Source organism: Lissotriton helveticus, chromosome 1_1 (assembly GCF_964261635.1).
Source record: "Lissotriton helveticus chromosome 1_1, aLisHel1.1, whole genome shotgun sequence".
Lineage (NCBI taxonomy): Eukaryota > Metazoa > Chordata > Amphibia > Caudata > Salamandridae > Lissotriton > Lissotriton helveticus.
This window is the reverse complement of record NC_136057.1, coordinates 645,120,440-645,140,303: the sequence shown is the minus strand read 5'-3', so window position 1 is coordinate 645,140,303 and position 19,864 is coordinate 645,120,440. Positions and strand designations below refer to the sequence as shown.

Sequence of the window (19,864 nt, the reverse complement as noted above, 5' to 3'; positions counted from 1 at the left end):
ATTATACATTTTAATGTTGAATTATAAGGAATCTTGAACCTCTATGTGTCTAAGGACAAAGCCTTCATAGGCACTCGTTGAACCTTGAAAGATTGAAAAAAATATACTAGTTAAACTTGGACTACTTCTGATTATTTATGGAATAAACTTGATTACAAAAGGAAGATATTATTCGAACTTTATTGGATTGTTCTAAATAGCTGTGCATGCTGGGTTGGGATCCTAATGATGCTTCAGCTGTTATATTTTTACATTTACGTCAATGGACGGAGCATGTTCCACTGTAGCACGCCCTATATTCAGCAAATGATATCAAAAGACTATATTTAGGACTGCATTCTACCATTTCTGATATGAAAGGTTTAATTTCCCAGGTCTAAATGGCAGTTTAAAACTGCACACAAAGGCTGCAATGACAGCTACTAAAGTGGGTGGCAGAATAAGTGCTGCAAGCCAACTAGTAGCATTTCATTTACAGAGTATTGTAGTACCACTTTAATAGGGACTTTAAAGAAAAGTAAATGTGCCAATTGGGATAAGCCAATGTCACGATGTTTTAAGAAGTGAGCACATGCACTTTAGCAGTGGTTAGTAGTGGTAAAGTGCACGGAGTCCTAAGGGCAACAAAAACAGCATAAGAAAAATACAGAGGAGTGAGGCAAAAGGTTTGGGGGAAGACCACCGTAAGGCTGACACGTCTAACAATACCTGTCACCAGGCCTCTGTTCATCCTGTAGGTTTTCTTACTGTTTGACTAATGGTCAGTGAAGATTGAGAGCAGAAGCTTTTAACTATTAATGAGAACAAAAGGTACATCAGCAGATAAAAGCCTGTAGCATCGTATCAGCAATAGTAGGTAGTATCACCGTAATTTCTCTTTTGTAGCACCTTTCGAAAGTCCAATCATGTCTCCACATTGTAGGTGGCATTATTTGGGATCAAATTGGACTCAGAGTCCATCTTCAAGGGGGTGTTACAAAATATGAGTTTCTTTGAACAGGGATCACATCTAGACACCTTGTCCCACTCTTTATCATCTTATGGAATGTGTCTTCATGGAGCTCTCCCATGCCTCTTTATGTTCCATTCAATATTACACTTGTTGGGGCTGTCACATGCAGGGTAGACTTTGTAGCAAGGTGGACGAAAGATATAAAATGAACAGGAATGTGGATGAAGCATTTTGGTTGCATCGCCCAACCAATCTATGACAGCGTATGTGGGTTCACAGACAGTACTGAGCCTAAAAGGCCTAATCCCAGATTATTTATTAACTACACAATGCACGCTTAAGTCAATTGCATTTTTAATAAGAGTTTGGAGTTCAGTTCTACTGTATTTTCTAAATGCCTATTTATTGCATTTCCTTAAATGATTCTTCGAACTAGAATATTTTCCTTGGAGAGTGAGTTTCACTAGCGAGGTTAAGCCCCGCCCCTCTTTTCCATTGGCTGGCATCACCGTTCATGCTAAATGGTGGCCAGCCATTGGAGAAGAGGTCCCAGTGAAGTTCTTCTTTCTCTTTAAGCCCCGTCTTTTTCAGACTGGGTTCCTTGACTTACTGGTGGCGTAAAAGGTTTCTTATCTTCTTTACCTTCTTTATGGGGCCATGTGTTTCGCCCCATACAGAAGGTAAAGAAGATAAGGAACCTTTTACCACTGCAGTAAGTCAGGCCGAGCCTGTCCGAGTGGGACGGGGCTAAAAGAGAAAAGGCTGTGTCATGACGAGCGCTTGTTCTGCTCTCGTCTGAAACCTCGTTACTAAATTTAAAGCTGGCAGCGAGGTAGCCTCGGGGCTCCGAGTGACTCTGCCCCTTCCACAGCGGCAGTGGAGCTCGCCTCTGCACCCGAATTTCTTTGTTCGAAAGAAATTCAAGTGTGTAAATGCAAAGCCCCCTTGCCTCACAAGCCCTCTTGTTTAGTTGAGCCCTTACACAGATTGTCATGCAGGCGCTGTGGCAAGCACCTCTCAGGCACAGTTTTTTCCTGAGGCCAGTGCAGGAGGTGTGGGTGTCCGTCAGCCCTGGATGAATGTGACTTCAGGCAAGGTGCACCGCCTTGGGAGGAAATGCTGCTATCCTGGGGCAGCGCGCCCTCCGAGGCTTTTTGTGAGGTCCTTGAAAGCGAGGGAGCCCCGGACACCTCACCGCCAGCACAGCAGCCCGGAGCACTGACCGAGGGTGCAGCTACTCCTGCAGGACACCAAGCAGTGCCCCCTCCTTCAATGGCTGCATGGAAACCGGGCTCTAGGAGCGGAGGGTGTGGGATGGGGTGTAGGAGGAGGTACTTTACGATTAAAGCAAAGAGGCGGATAGAGAGAAGGGAGAGGGGCGGCGAGGAGACGAACAGGGAGTAACCTCATACCGCACACTGTAGATTGTTGAGGGGGGGCAACACCGTCGGGCAGTGGCACAGTGTGAGAGAAGGGCAGGGACCAGTTTGCCTCTTTTATTAATATACAGCTCTCTAAGGAGAACAGGGGGCGTTTCGGCAACACAAGACTAGAAGAGGCATCCTTGAGGTAAACAAACTCAAGGGACAGGTGTGCATTTAAGGACAGTGAGATTTGAAAAAAAATAACGAACCCCCAAAGAGTCAAGGTTGGTGACAGATGGGCATTTAATCAAGAATAGCATTATATCTTGTCTTGTAATCACACCGATACGGTTGCAGATGCTACTGAAGATGCGCAGACAAGTACCTCAGAGCCCGGTAATGTCTGACGGTGGGGACCGTTGTGGGGACCGGTGGAAACTTCCGCAAACTGAGAGCCGAAAGGACTATCAGACTGCCAGGCGTTGAGAGCCAGCGGGCCGAGACCCTGGAGGCCAACGGTGGAGGAAGGTGAGATGGGGGGGGGTCATGACGGCATCCCTGAGACAGACTGGGTGGCAAAGAAGACTAGCCTGTAAACAGAAAGCTAGAAGGACCTCCGCAGAGAGATCAGAGGGCGCACTGTGAATGCTGCAAAGGTCCAAGGATTCGCACGAGAGAGAGGGCGGCTGAGAAATGTCCATACACTAGCCTCTAGGTGTGTGCAGGGTGGGTGATGTGTTTCAGTTTGTCAATAAATAAAGGAGTCCCATAGGAATCATTCAATGTAAATCACACCAAGGTATAACAGCTCGGTGTGCTGCGTGTCCGTGGTTAAAGAATGGTAATAAAGCCCTGGAGTACATTAACTATCCCCAATATAGGTTTTAATTTAGTTATACAACACACACACGCACACGCACACACACACACACACACGTCTTTCCCACTCAGTCTCGCACACTGTGGTCTCTGACATGGACACCTATGCACAGACGAGTGCGCTTATTCATTCAGTCTCTCTATCGCACATTCATTCTTTCATGCACTCACATTTGCAACCATACACTTTCTCTCTCACCTCACTTGCTGGCCTATTCACACACTCCCACACGAGAAGCCTGCATGTCACACTGCTGCTTCTAGAGTAAGGGTGCTCTACATACTTGTTAACTAAGTTAGAGCTCCATTTTCCTTGATATTTGTTAAATGTCCTTTATAAGTTGCTAAGATGGGTTGGACTTTTTTCACAACTTTGTTTTTACTCCCATTTTTCTCATTGGTAGATTAAAGCTAGATTCCAAAACTTAAATATTTTGTTGAAGGCTATAATGTGTGAATTAATATTGCCTTCGAGGAGTTTTTCACTATGGATGTTAGAAATTCTTCCTATTGCGTTTGGAACTGCCGATCCGGCTAATGGTGCGCATGTTTGCGCCTTAAACTCCATGTCGCCTTAGCCTTAATTGCGGACATCAGCAGATAGCTGTTTTTTCCCTTCATTTTGCACAGAACAAATTCAACTGCCACGTGACTCTTTTCAAACTAGCGCCTGCCATGTTATGCATGCACAAAGGGGTCTTCAATAACGATGCCATTAAAACTTACAAAGTCGCTTTGGCGGAAATGTGAGCAGACCGAGCCCAAGGAGGGGTACAGGGGCTTCACAGGTGACTTTATGAAACACCGAGATCGGAGGTCAAAGCAAAGTACTCACCATTTGCCACCAATAGAAACGCAATTGTTGTGTTTGAGGCTATAGATTCAACTGACATGCAATACTTTTGTGTGCATGCAAGAAATGTAACCTTAAAACCATTATTACAATTATTATTGCAGCATTCCATATTATTCTGCCGTATATTTAATGTCTTTCCTATAAATAAAAAGAGAAATGGAGCGTTTTATAACATGCACATTACAGCAGCGGATAGCTCGGAAGGCTGTGCTGCACACAGACAGCACCCCCTATGAGCCGCAGATGTCTTCAGGGTGCACCCCAGGTACTGTAAGGGAATATTGGCATGTCCGAGTCTGATCAAAAAGCAGGAAAATGCAAACAGATGACTGATGCGAGGGATGTGTGTTAGCTTGGCTGGCCCGCTGCTCCCCAGCTGTCCCCCGCCAGTATCGCCAGGAAGGGGGCAAGGGTGACTGTGGTCTGCCTGGGCAAAAACATTTTAAGGATTCAGGGGGCCCTGGGACCAACAGATTTTGGAGGCCTTATTCGGAACAGCTTTGAATTTATGACTCTTCAGTTTTTTCATGCCCTCTTTGGCCAGGTCACTGACTGTGCACAGCAAACTCAATACCCTTGACATGTTATCATCTTTTTAAATGTTTGACCATAAGGGTGATTCCTATCGTCTGAGTATAAAGAGGTCAAGATGGGGGAGGGTGGACATGAGGGACGCCCCGCCGTGCGTATTACTAGTGCTCTCCCCGCTGTGCTACACCCCCCCTCTGTGCGCATTATTAGTGGGCTCCCCTATATGCTTGTGGTGAAGTCCCGCCTGTCCCAGATGTGCTGCTCAGTGGCGTGTCCCACCGCCACACTACTGTTCTGGGTGGATGCAGGTCCACCCCTAAGCAGATGTGCTGCTTGTATCAGAGCCTCAGCTGTGCCGCGTCCCAGGGAGCCCCTGTGTGTGTGTGTCTGTGGCTCTGTGTGTGTGGCTCTGTGTGTGGCTCTGTGTGTGTGTGTGTGTGTGGCGCTGTGTGTGTGTGGCTCTGTGTGTGTGTGTGGCTCTGTGTGTGTGTGGCTCTGTGTGTGCGTGTGTGGCTGTGTGTGTGTGTGTGTGGCTGTGTGTGTGTGTGTGTGGCTCTGTGTGTGTGTTGTTCTGTGTGTGTGTGTGTGTGTGTGGCTCTGTGTGTGTGTGTGTATCTGTGTGTTGCTCTGTGTGTGTGTGGCTGTGTGTGTGTGTGTGTGGCTATCTGTGTGTGTGTGGGTGCAAATGCAAAAGATTAAGCTATTGGCATTGTAAATGACAATGCCATTTATTTATCTGTTTTCAAAACCAACATGTAAATAAAAATGTTGTCATTTACAATGCCAATAGCTCTAACTTTTGCAAAGGCGAGACCGTTGCATTGTAAATGCTTGTTTTCTCTTGGGGCCACAATACATACCTCTTTGCTCCAAGATAAACATCTGGTTTGGACGGATTACATCGCCTTTGAGAAAGGGTTGACAGCGGTTTCTTCACAAGGGTGTGGGAGTGTCACCCCCCACCCACTGTGAGCTGTTCAGGAAACAATAAAATGGCAATGTATATATTTAATTGCCATTCTATTTTTCCAATGTACGCACTGTAGCAGCCAGTCTACCAGAGTGGGGTGTCTTATCTGCTGCTGATTGGCAGCACGGAGGACTGGAACAGTGGCTGGCCAGACTTCTAAGTGCGCATGTCACTTTAGCCGGCTGTCTTGCTCCGGCAAAGTGGCATGCACACTTTGAAGCTCTCCACCCAGCTGTCTTAGACAGCTGGGGGGAGACCAAGCAAGGTCTCCAGGGCCTGTAGGAGCATACAGCTAGGCAACTCCATCCAATCCTGGTGGTTCTCTCATGCATAAGAGAAGTGCCAGTATTGGTTAAGGGAATTGACGGAGCCCATTCTGCAGGTGAGAAGATGATTGGGACTGAAGCGAGGATGTGGAGCCAGGCAAGTGACTTATTTTCTTTTAGTTTTTATGTATTTTGTTTGTGTATGTATGTAAACTGTCCTGCTTGCAAATTCTCCGTATTTCGTTTCTGACTGTCATGAGGCTCGGATCATATTGGAGATCAGTGAGAAGAGAGGCGATGTGGTAGCACTGGAAACAGTTTTGTTTAGCACCTGAGAAGATTTGAGCCTAGGCACTTTGAGGCATATCCTTTAATCACGACACCCCATAGCAGTCAAAGAAGCAAGCCGCTAAGTTTGTGCCTTCAGCCTGGACAACATCTTAAGTATCATGTTGCCGGAGCAGTAGCAAACAACTTCTTTCTGCTGCCCGGTACGCGTTGCTGAAGCCCCTATGGTTTGTATCTGTGCCTCTTTTTCTTTTTGGGTCTGTCCCGTCTGGTGGTGAGTCAATAGATGCTTTTTGTTTCTGTGTGCTGCTTTGACTGACGGGAACTCTCTACCTTGAGCCTTGTGTTGCAACGAGATTGTGTACTGTATAGCTTTACGTACCTTGACTGTGTGTCACCAGGATGCAAACTTACCATGGTCTGAATGACCGTCAACCGTGAGGCAGGTTATGATAGGAGAATGGTTTTCACTGTGTACAGCCTTTTGACCTGTCTGCGTCCAGCACCGATTTCAAGATTGCAGCTGTTGTGTCTTTTCATTTTCATCTCTGATGTAAATGCCTGCATTTGTAAAGCGCACAGTTACCTCCAATAGAGGTGTCCCAGCGCTTTGCTCAAACGCTCCGTCCATCATCCCCTTTTGTATCGCTTTGTTCGCCCTAAGTGTGGCAGGGTATGGTCAGACGTGAGTCCCTTGCTCACTTGGCCACTGGATTCAAGATAGCCTGGCTGATGAGGATTATGAATCCGAAACCGGTCCCAGGATGCTTGTTTCCGGTCCAGGGAAGACATGGCTTGGCAGTTCGGGCTGGACTGTTCCCATGAGGCACAGGGTCAGACTGATTTACATATGGCCATGTCTGAACTGGGGTGGCTGAGTGGGCTAAAGAATGGTGATGGATTAAACCCAGGTCATTTGACTGGGGTGAGTGTTTGATTTGCTCAAACGCTCCGTCCATCATCCCCTTTTGTATCGCTTTGTATTTGTAAAGCGCACAGTTACCTCCGATGGAGGTGTCCCAGCGCTGGGGGCCGTCGGGAAGATTAAGCAAGCAATTGCCCAGAGTCACATGGTGCTGGGCTAACCTGCCGCCGGAGCCAGGGATCGAACCGTAAACCCTGTGGTCTGGAGTCAGGCCCCCTGGCCACAGCGCCACACCTCTTCCTGGTAACTTTTGTGAGGCTTTACAACAAACTAACACCACAGGTCGGATGTTAATGGTTTTTAATGGTTTTGCACAGTTGCACCTATGGTATGCCGATGTGTGTCTTTGGTGTGGGCTTCCTGTTGCACGGTTATTGTTGACTGTCCTTCGTAAAGCACACAGTCTACCTTTACTTGGCCATCGCATTGCCTTTCCTTAGTCAGAGGTTTGACCTTCCAAACAATTTCACCAATGACAAGAGACTAGTTCAGTTTTGTGGAGCTGCCACTAGGGTGAATGTTAGTTTTAATTAGTTCGGATTTTTTGGGATGGGTAAGACTAGAAGGTTTCGCCAGATTGCTTCTGTTTTTCATAACTTGGCACAAGTGCCTAGCGGTGGTTTGCCCACCCCGCTACTCTCTACAGCAGGAAGCCACCACTGGAAATGGTTATCCCTCTTCACAAAGGCAGTGACTTGAGATTTGTTTATTGTCGAAGGTTTTAGAAAAGAATAACTACAGGGGGTTCCATTCATGGCTATGACATGTGCAGTGAATCATCTACATTAGATGTTAATCGGTCTAACACTTATTTATTTTACAGTGGCTACACTGTTGAATCAGACGTCTTTGGTATGTTTTACGAAAACAATTGTGCTGTTTTGCTGAAGCGATTACTTTGTTCACTAGTTACGTGCAATTACAGAGCAGCGGTTTAGTACAGAAATAGATATTTTTTGATCTGGAGCAGCTTTGGACTCAAATGAATCGATGGAATTTCATAACCGCCTAAGTTTTCTTTATGTTGTTTTTTTCCCTTCTTCTTGTTCCCCTAAGAGTAGATTGTCCTTGTTAATATTGAGAAAGTCAATGTCAATATGAATAATGACACATTCTTGTATAAAAAGGAAGTTGCATCTTTATTGATGAATTCGCCCTTTATGTTCTCCACGTAACCCAGACTCAGAAATATATAGGGAGGCTCAGATACCCAGGTCCAAGGTCACTGATTGAAAGGTCACAGGTGGGGTGGCACAAGGCTGGCAGACAAACGTGCAAACAGGAAACCCAAGATCAATCCCATATAGGCGCAGTGACACCACAGTGGACCAGGGTGTTTGGCCACAATAAAGCTCACATGGCGGGAGAGGTAACCGCATTCCCAAAACTCCATAAAGTCCGATGCCACATAGCCAATCAGGACACACCACACACATACAAGCGGTGATCACGCACTCCCCATGCCGGACATCTGTGCACATTATCCACTGGCCTCATTGTGTCCATGCATGGTTGAGGCACAACTGGATTCCTCATCGGATACATTCATTTATGGCTCCAAAGACAGCGGTTCACATTCCTTACTAAATGTATCACCTGAACTATTTTATGGCACTCAATGAATTGTATAAAAACTCATGTAAGATCGATTGTAAGTTGAGACAGTTCTCAGACCTTATGCCTGTGGCTGTTCTCTCAGCCGCACGGTTTAATTAAACTAACTGTTCCTGTTTTTCAAACACCTCTTGTCTCTTGTTTTTTCAAGCTATTTAATTTTAAAGCAACATCCCAATTATCAACATGCTCTTCCCCCTGACTTACAGGGTCTACCTATTTTAAGGAGTGGCATTTTATTATTTCTTTCTCCTCAACTCCCAGAGTTGCAGTCTGTTTGGAGAATGATTGTGTGCATGCGGGCATATTAAGGTGTATCCTCATCTAGCTCCCTCAGCACTTTCTCTCTGTTAAATCTTTGAGTAATTGTTTGGCCTCTGAAAAATCAACTGGGACATTCTTTTACCAGGTCACAGGCACATATCTTTTGATTTCTTGTAGAATCACAGTAATGCTAAGAAATCCTCTTGGCAGGCTGAGAATTGAAAGACGCCATGGACATGTATTTATGCTAACGCTAACGTCCCACAGCACCCTGGTCAGTGAGACTCTCTAGAGACACATTATCCCTCTTTGGAAGTATCCTTTTCCTTGCGTCATTACCAGCATTGTAGATCGGGATGTACCAGGAGGAGGGAACAGAACAACAATTAAACTAAGGGAAGCAGCTATGTTTTGTTATCCTGACATAGATCTATGATTTCTAGGTTTTTCCTATTTAGGCTCTCTGTGAGCATAAAAAGCTAGAGGGCTTTTCATTTACCCTTAGACCACATTTATGATGTTATGTCATGTGAGTGTTCTGGATGATGAATACAAGAGCAATCAGAGCACAATATTTGAGTCTCATCTGTATATCTGTGTTGTTTCATTCCTAAGGATAGAACTTTATGCACCACGGCAGTTCTAACCAACTGTTTCCGTTTCCAGCCTTATGGGATTTTTGCACATCTGTCCTGGTTTTCTGGGTTTCCCTCTCCACTCCATGTCCTCTGGTGCCATGTTTGAGTCTCCTGAACCTTATGCAGTTTTACAAAAAATCTAAGATCATAGACTTTTCAATCCTCTGGTACACCCTGGCGCACATGAAAATAAGTAGGAAAAGAGGAAGTAGACGAGTAGAACGTATTCTCCTAATCCACCCCGCAAATGTTTTCCGGAGGCTCATTTCCAGTAACTCTGGCTAAACTGCAGGTGTGGTGATGTAGTAGGTAGAGTACAGAACACCACACTTCAGGACAGCAGAACCCCACAACTACAGATAACTGTTGCACACTCTGGTATGGTAGACAAGAGTGTTCTGTTGAGTCATGATGTGTGATAAAGTATTCAATCAGTTGCCATGCTTAGGGATTGAGCGCTCCTAGAGACATCGCGCTGGGCTGTGGGGCAGCCGCCATCTTAGGTGAGTGAGGGAAGCCAGGGAGCGCCGAATTGCGGGCGCCATTTTGGCTGGGGGGTCTAGTGCTCACACTACAGGACTGCAGAGTCTACGGCTATTTAATATGGCTACCATACAGGCGCGCAGCGTGGGCGCGCAGCGGGAGCGCAGGCGGAGCGCCGGAGGTGCGCCAGAGGTAAGCCCGTTTGCGCCCATTCGCGTCCCGGGCGCGCCGGGGGCCGGACTGGCTGCCTCTGGACACACAGGTGCCCCTCCTCATTCGTATACCCACGAGGAGCTTCTGAGTTGTAACTCTGGCTATGCCAGTAGTCTAAGGGACAATGCCTCTACCAGGCATCCAGCAGTGGTGTCCTGCGGATTGCTAAATGTGCGCTCGCTCGTTAAACACTGTGACGAGATTGCGCTACTTATAGAGTCCCGGAATATGGACATATTGTTCATGACAGAGACTTGGACAACATCTACCAGCTCTGTGGAATTGGGGTCTGCGTGCCCCCCGGGCTTTAAAATAGTGCATACTCCCAGAGCGGGAGGTAGAGGAGGCGGAATCGGCATTATATTCAGACAGACTTTACATCTTGTTCAGCATAATGTGAAGGTTATTGCTAGATGTGAAACTCTGGCCTTCTCCATCAAGGATCCAGGTGGTGTGCTACTCACAGGTCTATTATGTTATAGACCTCCAGCTGGCCCGCTAGCAGCCGTTCCTGAGCTCATTGATCTGGTATACGATCTTGCCCATGCCCACACTAAGATGATGGTGCTGGGGGATTTCAATTTGTGCTCAGAGGGTTCAACTAAGTCTGCCTATGAAGATCTAGTACAAGCCTGTATTAACATCGAGCTGCATCAACTAGTACTTACTAAGACCCATGTAAAGGGTCATATACTTGACCTCCTTTTTGCGGACCCCGGCAATACCTCTATTCGGGATATTCAACCGCAGTGCTGGACGGACCACGCTCTTGTTCAGTTCTCCTATGTGTGACCTAGCACCCCTCTGAAGAGAGAGAGTGCGACGGGCACGAGAACAGGGAGACTGTGGTCTAGGCTCCTTAGACAAGCCGCCCCGCCTTCTCTGTTGCAGGACGGTTTTGTGTTGGGAGAGAGCGTGGACGAGAGCTATGAGACTCTCTGCCAGAATATCTCCACAGCGCTGGATTCCGTGGCTCCGAAAAGGAAAATCAAAGATAGACCCAACCTGGCCATGCCATGGTACTCGGAAGATCTCCGGCAGCTCAAGCTACAATGCAAGCGGGCTGAGCGAACCTGGAGGAAACAGTACCTGGAAGTGCATAGGGTTCTCTTTAGGCAAGCGCTGGCACTTTATAAGACCAAGATCAAGCAGGCCAAAGCCAGTTTTTTAGAAAGTTCTCTGCTGGCAGCGGCCAATAAATCTCAGGCCTTATTCAAGATCGTAAAGGACCTGGCCCACCCCGGCTGTACCAAAAATGCCATTCCGGCCTCACAAGCTCTTTGTGATCAGTTAGCACTAGCCTTTGAGGATAAAATCACCAACATCTTAAACAACCTCCCTTCCTCAACTGGGAGCACTTCACATGATCTCATCCCGCCCGAAAATGAGAAGGAGCGCACTAAACAGGCGGAGCTAAGCACGTTCCCGCTACCATCTTTTGAGGACTTCTGCTCCTTGGCTGATGGGGTGTCCTCTGGCTCACCTCTGGATCCTTTACCACCTAGATTTTGGAAACTCTGTCGGGATGAGCTGTTTCCACCACTGTTTCTTATATGTTGTCAGTCGCTCACCTCGGCACGAGTACCAAACTGCTGGAAATTGGCGGTGGTCTCCCCACTGCTTAAAAAGGAGAACCTGGATCCCACATGTCCAGCTAACTTTAGGCCCATCTCCCTCCTGCCTTTTCCCATTAAGATCCTAGAGAAACTGGCCACAAAACACCTTTCCAACTTTCTGGAGAAGAACGACTGCTTGGATGTGGCTCAGTTTGGGTTCCGACCGGCACACGGGACAGAGTCAGCTTTGGTGTCCGTTCTGGATGATCTTCGGATGCGGGCCGACATGGGTCAGGCAGCCTTTCTTGTGCTGCTTGACATGTCGGCCGCGTTCGACGCGGTCAACCATGTGACCCTGATCAGGAGATTGTCGGAGGCGGGGGTGTCAGGGTCGGCCCTCGACTGGTTGGTGTCTTATCTAGAGCAAAGACATCAGGTAGTTGCACTACCGCCCTACCAATCTAACATCAAGAGGGTAGGTCAGGGAGTTCCCCAGGGCTCGGCCATCAGCCCCATCCTCTTCAATCTGTACCTCCGGCCTTTAATCACACTGATCAGGTCTTTCGGCATTACGGTCACCAACTATGCTGACGACACCCAGCTCATCTTCTCGTTTGAGGGTAAGGGTGGGGTGTCACAGGAGGTGTTCCATCATTGCATGAGGGCCACGGCAGACTGGTTAGGGAATAACTCCCTTCAATTCAATAGCTCGAAAACAGAGGTTTTACACTGCTCCCTGGATCGGGTTCCCAGGCCCCTTCCCCAGGGTTTTTGGCCTCTTGATTTCCTGGGCTCAAATCTGCCAGCTGATTCAGTTCGGAATCTGGGGGTGATGTTTAGCTCCGATTTACAACTGGGCACCTCAGTAAACAAGACCGTGGCTACGTGCATGGGCCTACTTGGATCACTGAGAAAATTTTTACCTTTGCTTCCAGCACCGGTAAGACCAGAAGTAGTGCGGAGCATTATCCTTAGTCATTTGGACTATTGCAACGCATTGCTTCTGGGGGCTCCAACTACCGTGCTTGGGAAACTTCAGCGGATTCAGAACTGCGCCGCTAAGTTGGCACTCTCACGGCGCCGCTCGGACTCCTCCACCAAGGCACTCAGGGATCTTCATTGGCTCCCAATTTCTCAACGGGTGAATTTTAAGGCTCTGTGTATCGTTTTTAGGGCTCTGCACCATCAAGGCCCGCTCCCTTTACAAGACTTATTCTCCTGGTATACCCCCGTAAGATCTCTTCAGTCGGCTTCGGCCTTTCTGGTGGTGGTACCCAAGTTTCGGAGGACTCGGATGGGAGGTCGCTCCTTCAGGACGGCTGCGGCACGGCTGTGGAACTCCTTACCATTGAGTCTCAGGAGCCTGGAAGCTCTTTCCATCTTTAAAAAGGAGCTGAAAACCTACCTGTTCCCCAGGGTAATGCAGTAAGAGCAGAAGTTGGTAAAATCTCGCTTTGTGTCAGAAACAGTCGTAGCACCAGGATGCCCGGTGGGTGACAGTGATAGCGCTTTATAAGAACGCCTATACATACATACATACATACAATGAATCACAACTTTCCTTCAATCCCTCCGCTAGTCCTTACTCTCTCAGCTTTCAAGTTCAGTCTCCATCCCTCATTGAATCCTCACTCAGATCGTACCCTTCCCGTCGCACTGTATGCCCCCAAAAAGCCCTTGGCCCCACAATGGTTTCAGTTCCATCACAGAAAGATGACAGTGTTTAAAAGTTGATAGATCCTCTCAGCGATTACTTTACAAAGGAACTTCTAGTATTTTCTGTTATAGTGCACATTTGTGTTTGGGGTCCTTTATAAAGCTCAGAAACTGTCATGCCATGTTCCTGAAACCATCCCTGTCCGAGGCACATGTGGGCATTTTGTGTGCATTCATGAAAATGATCTTTCAAATAGAAATTGACCTGGCAAAAAAGATACAAATTGCCAGGTTAGACCTAATATGGAGAAGCCATCCAGAAGTCTATGATGTCTTGTTGATTGTCTAGTACTTCCTGGCTTCATTTTGACTCATATCGCCTTGACATTGCTAAAAAAAATCTAACATTTTCATAAATATGTGAACTAGACAACCACCACACTTTAGGAATGCTTTTTTCCACAATTCCTCTTTTGGGGCTACAGAGATCAAGGAATGCAGTTTATATAAATGTACCTTTTGCATTATTACCCTAGACCTCATTTCATAGGATCCTCTCTGAAAGGATTTTCCAAAAAGAAATTATGCACCTTACCTAACGTCCGCAGTAAAGTAGAGTGAACTATGACCATTGGCTCAGGGTTAAAGTGCACTGAAGACATGAACTTACCTTATGTGTGAGTAAAGAACAGAGGCAGCATGCTATCCTTTCAAGGTATTCGCTATGCACACTCTGCAGTGCCAATTTGTAAATATAACATTTGCCAGAGAGTCAGGATGATGTAGAGGAATACAGTAAAAAAAGATGAATTGAACAGAAAAAAAGTTAAAGACAACGTGCGATCAGATAAAAATGAAAAGTAAGAAAGACTTTTGGAGTGAGTGGACAGCGCAGGGAAAGGAGCGGGGGCAGTCAGAGATTTATTGAAATGAGGCAAAATGTAAAGAGGAAGTCGAACGAAAAGCGAGAAGTAATGGAACAGAGGAAGCATTCCTGACACTATATATGGCATCCATTTCACATATACGTCAATGGGCTAAGAGCCACCTAACATTACCACTAGGAAGGAAAATGCTCGGAGTTTGAGCACATGGCCCAGGCACCCTCTTGAGAGCCAATGTGTACAGCAGATAGCAACATTTACTTATTTTCTAGAATAATTGAGCAATAGAAAAAAGCTTTGGCTTTCATTACTATTTCCCAAAATTTCCTGCCCACTCTCCGCTGCTCCCCGTTGACCTCTACCTCACCCCCGCTACACCCCCATTGCTTCCCCACTCCTCCCATCGCAGTTATTTGCTGTCGGGCCACTCCATTTTTTAAAAACACTTCCATGCACATTTACATTCTTATTTTTATATATCTTTTCAAGTGTTATCTGCCGTATTGGAATGGTAAATTAAAAAAATTAAATTGTGGCTGCATCAATATGCTGGGCTACTAAAACCTCATAACATGTGCACACATAAGCACGTCACTAAGCACTTTTTAACTTTTTTCATCCACAAATTGTTTTATTTTTGCGAATTCTACACAGTATGATAAAAGGCATTGTCAAAACCTGTAGGTTGAAAAGAAAAGCCATATTGACTTTGCCCATGCTTGTTTCTGATAGCACGGTTTCTATACGAAGGGGTTGATAGTCTTGATCTACTTTAACTACAATAAACATGTTTTCAGCCACCCAAAACCAAAATGAAAATGTCACCCCTGTCTGTCCGCTCCCCTTTCCCCTGTTATTCCCATCCTTTCTTCAATGCATTATTGTTCCATCTCACTTGTACAATGTTCGGCTATCCAGTGTTTTGAGATACAGCATTCCCTTCTGCGTCGTTCATCTATTCCATTATTCCAGCCACTTTGTAACTGTCATCCATGCCATTCAGAGACAGCTGGATGGATGGCCAGAACCTAATTCAATTTGCTGTGTAAAAGAGAAGGCACTTTAAGTGTCAGGCGTGAAATGTAGCAGGACTTTCAGAAAGTGCTGATCGATCCTGCTGCCAGGGCCTTATTCTCTATTTCCACTGAATATTCCCCAGGCATAGTGGCGATTGCGTCCAATCAAGCACAGAAAAAACTCTACTTTAAATAAATAAGATTTTAGTTCCATTTTAAAAGCACCAACGCAACACACTGTGAAGTCTCCAACTGGCAAATAAACGAAAAACTATGGGCATATTATCAAGCACAGCGTTAACATTTTCGCCGCTTTAGTGGCTGAAAAGTGCGATAATGGGCTTGATAATACGCCATAGAGAATTCCCATAGAAGCCAAGGTTCACATCAGAACATGGGCTTCTACGGGAATTCACAAGGGCGTATTATAAAGCCCATTTTCGCCGCTTTAGCGGCAGTTTTCTGCTGCTAAAGCGGCGATAACGTTAACGCTGTTTCATGATAATATCCCTCTACATTTCTTGATCGGTCAAGCTAATTGTTTCCTACCTAAACAGATTCCGAACAATTTTGCAAAGTGACAAAGAAACAAAACTTTTGTGCGTATATGAATCTTCTTGTGGACAGGAGAAGGGACCTCCTTAGAGCAGAAATAATGCTCATCTATCTATATTTTTATATGTGTAGACATTCATGCGACCCACTCCAAGCTGTGACCGTCCCGTCGCTATTTACACTGTGGTTCTTATCTGAGAGGATTCAGGAGCTTATCTGCCCGACTGACCACCAAAGAGTGACTATTGCATGGTCTCATGCTGCACACCAAAGGGAAAAAGTGCTCTACAGTCTTCATAGCGTTTTTTTCTGAGAACCCAAGGACTCACTGACTGCTGCATGGAAGGTTGTTCCAGCCTGTAGAAGCCCCAAAAAGCCACACGAAGACAGATGTGAGGGTAAATAGTATTTATTCCCCGGAGCACCGGGAACCACGTCTCATCTCTACGCGGTCGGCGCCGATCCCCAAAATGGCCGCCTTCCGCTTCCTGCCCCAGCTTTCCAGTTCCGGGTGACGGAACACTAGACCGTCACCACACAACCCTTGCACCAATGACAAGGGGACCCCACCTTCTGTGCAGTTATGAATATGTAGTACCCCGGCCCACACAAGAGCCAAGGATCCAATATTTCCAGATCATCCACGTACTATGCTATGCTGTCTTTTCCTTCCTCAGTGTTTGCTTGAGTTCCCTCCTTCATTGCACCTTGGGTTACTGAGTCCATTAATGTGACATTGCTTAAAAACAAAGGTTCGATGTTATGAGGATGATAATTGAAAATATCAGAAGCATAAGTAATTCATAAACACCTGGAGAGGATTTCAAAGTCCAGAATCCCAGTAGTTTTTATTGAATCCTTTTTTTGCATTTTGCAATGCATTGCATGCAACAAAATTAGTTTTATTTATTTGGTTGTGTACTTAGCTCTGTGTGGCCGTATTCCGCAGTTTACTACCCCCCACCCTGTCCCTCCCCCGCCCCCATCAGTGCCCGGTAGCACTCCCACCACGGCCCGATACTGGGTAAGAGACCTTATCTTTACCATGGACAAGCCAACCCCTTAGCCCACATGCATGGGCGCTAGGCCAACAACAAGTCAGGATAACATTTTCACATACAGTTGGGTTAACCAGGCAGGAGTTTCATGCTTGTGTACAGTGCAGGATACATTCTCACCCCAACAGTGTTCCTCTTTAAAAGTGAGGCTATTCCACTTTGCAACACTAGATAGAAGTTAGATAGCTAGTATTAGCTTAGCCACTGAGACCAATTTGCCACTTTCTTGACGGATTAATTCCTGCACAGAGATGGGTTCTTTTATGTATATATAGTTCTCTTTTTTGCCCCACGTCCAGCAGTAGGATTCGTCCACCCATTTCCATGTGATAGACCAAAGGCTTGGGCAAAATGTGTATGGCCAATTTCAAACGTTCGTTGGTGTTTGATATTGGGCAAAGATAAATAGTAATGTTACAAATGTACCAGCATATGTGATTTATGAATAAAGCTACAGTTGTTTATCTCAAACTGTGAATTAACATTGTCTGGTATTAATCTAACTATCGCCTGCCTGTAGTGTTATTCAATACTTGAAATTATAACCAACCACTATCGATAATTTAAAATGTAGCGTTAGTGATTGATTCCAAATTTAACTAAGAAAACTGTACTTTCTTACTTTGCATGTCTTCAGCATGTTGAAAGGATATAGTGCGTCCACTGTCACACAAAGTTAATTATACAGTCTCTTCTGTCCAGGTGAGACTTCGGCCAAAATAGTTTTGGTACCTTTTTTAAACCATGATACACTGTGAGACCATGTTGGAATAATTTAGGAGCAGACAGAAAATGTTTTACTTTTCTCAAAGTTATTTTCTCCCTTTTGACTATTGTCATTCTCTAAGGAAAGACTTACGGTTATGTAGCTGCAAAAACGTTCACCAAATTTTGACCGGTTCGGACATCATGTCACTCCCCATTAGCAGATGTTCCAGCTTGCCATGGAAGGAATTCTGCCTCAAAACTGGTCGTTCAAAGAAAAAAAAATGCAGTTCTCTCTACAAAATCCTTTATCCACACCCTCAAAAATCACCTGTAACATAGAGCTCAGAACTTCCTTGTGTTACATTATGTCCGGGTGGGTTTAAAACCTATTGTGATACCATCAACGGTACGGCTAGTGCATAATCAGTCTGGTTAATGTTTCACTCTGCTTTTTGTTTAGATTTTTTTCTCCCATTTAAGCCCCTAAACAAGGTTTCTCCAATGAGTAGCTCTTGAGCTACTGGTAGCTCTCCAGCTATCTTTAAGTAGGTCTCCTGTGTGTAGCCCACTCTACTAAAATGGAAGCGTTTGTTTGTTGAATTTATATATGTATCCCAAAATTGAAAAACCTGTATTTGAGATGTAAGGTGTGTATTTTCAGAACTCATAAGCTAATGTTTGGAAAAAAAATGGTTGAATTTCCAAAATATATTTAAAGCTCAATGTTTGAGTGATATATCATGCAACGTTCGAGACTCATTACTAACATTCCCTTGGTGCCAGGGGCATTTCAGATATGGCTGTCATATATTAGCCATGTAGAAGCATTCCAAATAAATAAAGCCTTTTTACATTACTGACTGATGCACTGAGGTCATTATTGGTAACCTTGCATGCGGTGGCCACTAATGTAATCATGTCTAATGTGGTCACTATTACAACACCAATATTATTAGTAGCTCGGGACCATTTTCATTGAGCATAAGTAGCTGCTATTACATAAAAGGTTGGAGACCCCAATATGAAACGACCTGACTGCCTTCTGTTGCCTCCGGCCCAGCATGGAGAATATAAAATAAATGAAAAAACACTAGTTCCTCGAAATGCGACAGAAAAGCTACAGTCAACCCTGCCTGCTGAATTTGCTCCAGTTGTGGAACTGTGGAGCAAGATACCTACCTTTAACTCGAACTCAATATTATTGCACTAGAAAAGTGACATTTATTTCCGGTGTCAAATGTGTTGGCTTTGTTGCCTTTAATAGCAAGTGTTACATTTATGAGTAGCACCAGAGCAGTGTGTGAAAATGCTTCACCTGTCGCGTGAGAAGCGATTTTTCACACGTCAGGTGGTTGCAAACTATGTTCAGTAAAACATATGCTTAAATATTTAGCAGAAATTTGCATGGCTATGATTCAAATAATATTTATGTAGACATCGAGAAAACATAGAAGCTTTTGATAAACTTAGCGCGTTTTAGCCGAACCTGGTGTATGTTGGTGCAGGTTTGTATCATGTGAAAATTACTCTTAAAATGTCATTTATTCATTTCTACTCATTTGCTTTTTTTTATAAATTGCCTCATTTATGTGCACAGACATTTGCGATTTCATTTAGATACTTCGGGGTAGATGTATCAAAATTCCATTTTGCGATTTCTTAATAGCGATTTTTAAGGAATCGCTATTTAGAAATGCAAAATGGAATGTATGTAAAAAATCGCTATTTTTTAGCGATTTCTTATTCTTCCTTATTTGCGAATTCGCACTTTGCGGATTCGCAAATAAGGAATAATTTCCCATGCATTCCTATGGGCCAGGAGGTCCATAGGAATTATTGTGAAATATTTCTCAATTTGTGAATCGCATTTTGCGAATTCGCAAATTGAGAATAATTTCAAGGGTGCAGGGGTGTCTCAAAGACACCCTGCTGCACCCCTGAAATTTACATGTGTGTGCATATGGCGCACATACATGCCCTATGGGCATGTATCTGCGTCACATGCCACCTTCACAAATGCCAAATAGGGCGTTTTTAAATGAAATCGCAAATTACCACCAACTACAAGTTGGTGGTAATTTGCGATTTCTTAACAAAAATTTGCAATTTCAGAACCCCACATACATCGCATTTAAGGAATCGCAAAATGCGATTCCTTAAATGCTTAAGAAAAATAAGGAATCGCTAA

General features: G+C 45.1%; 1 protein-coding gene across 1 annotated transcript in view; it reads left to right on the top strand.

Annotated features, from left to right (window-relative positions):
• The window catches only part of SEMA3C (semaphorin 3C), a 740,455-nt gene that overhangs the window by 257,725 nt on the left and 462,866 nt on the right, over nucleotides 1–19,864 (top strand). The gene's annotated exons all lie outside the window — the stretch shown is intronic.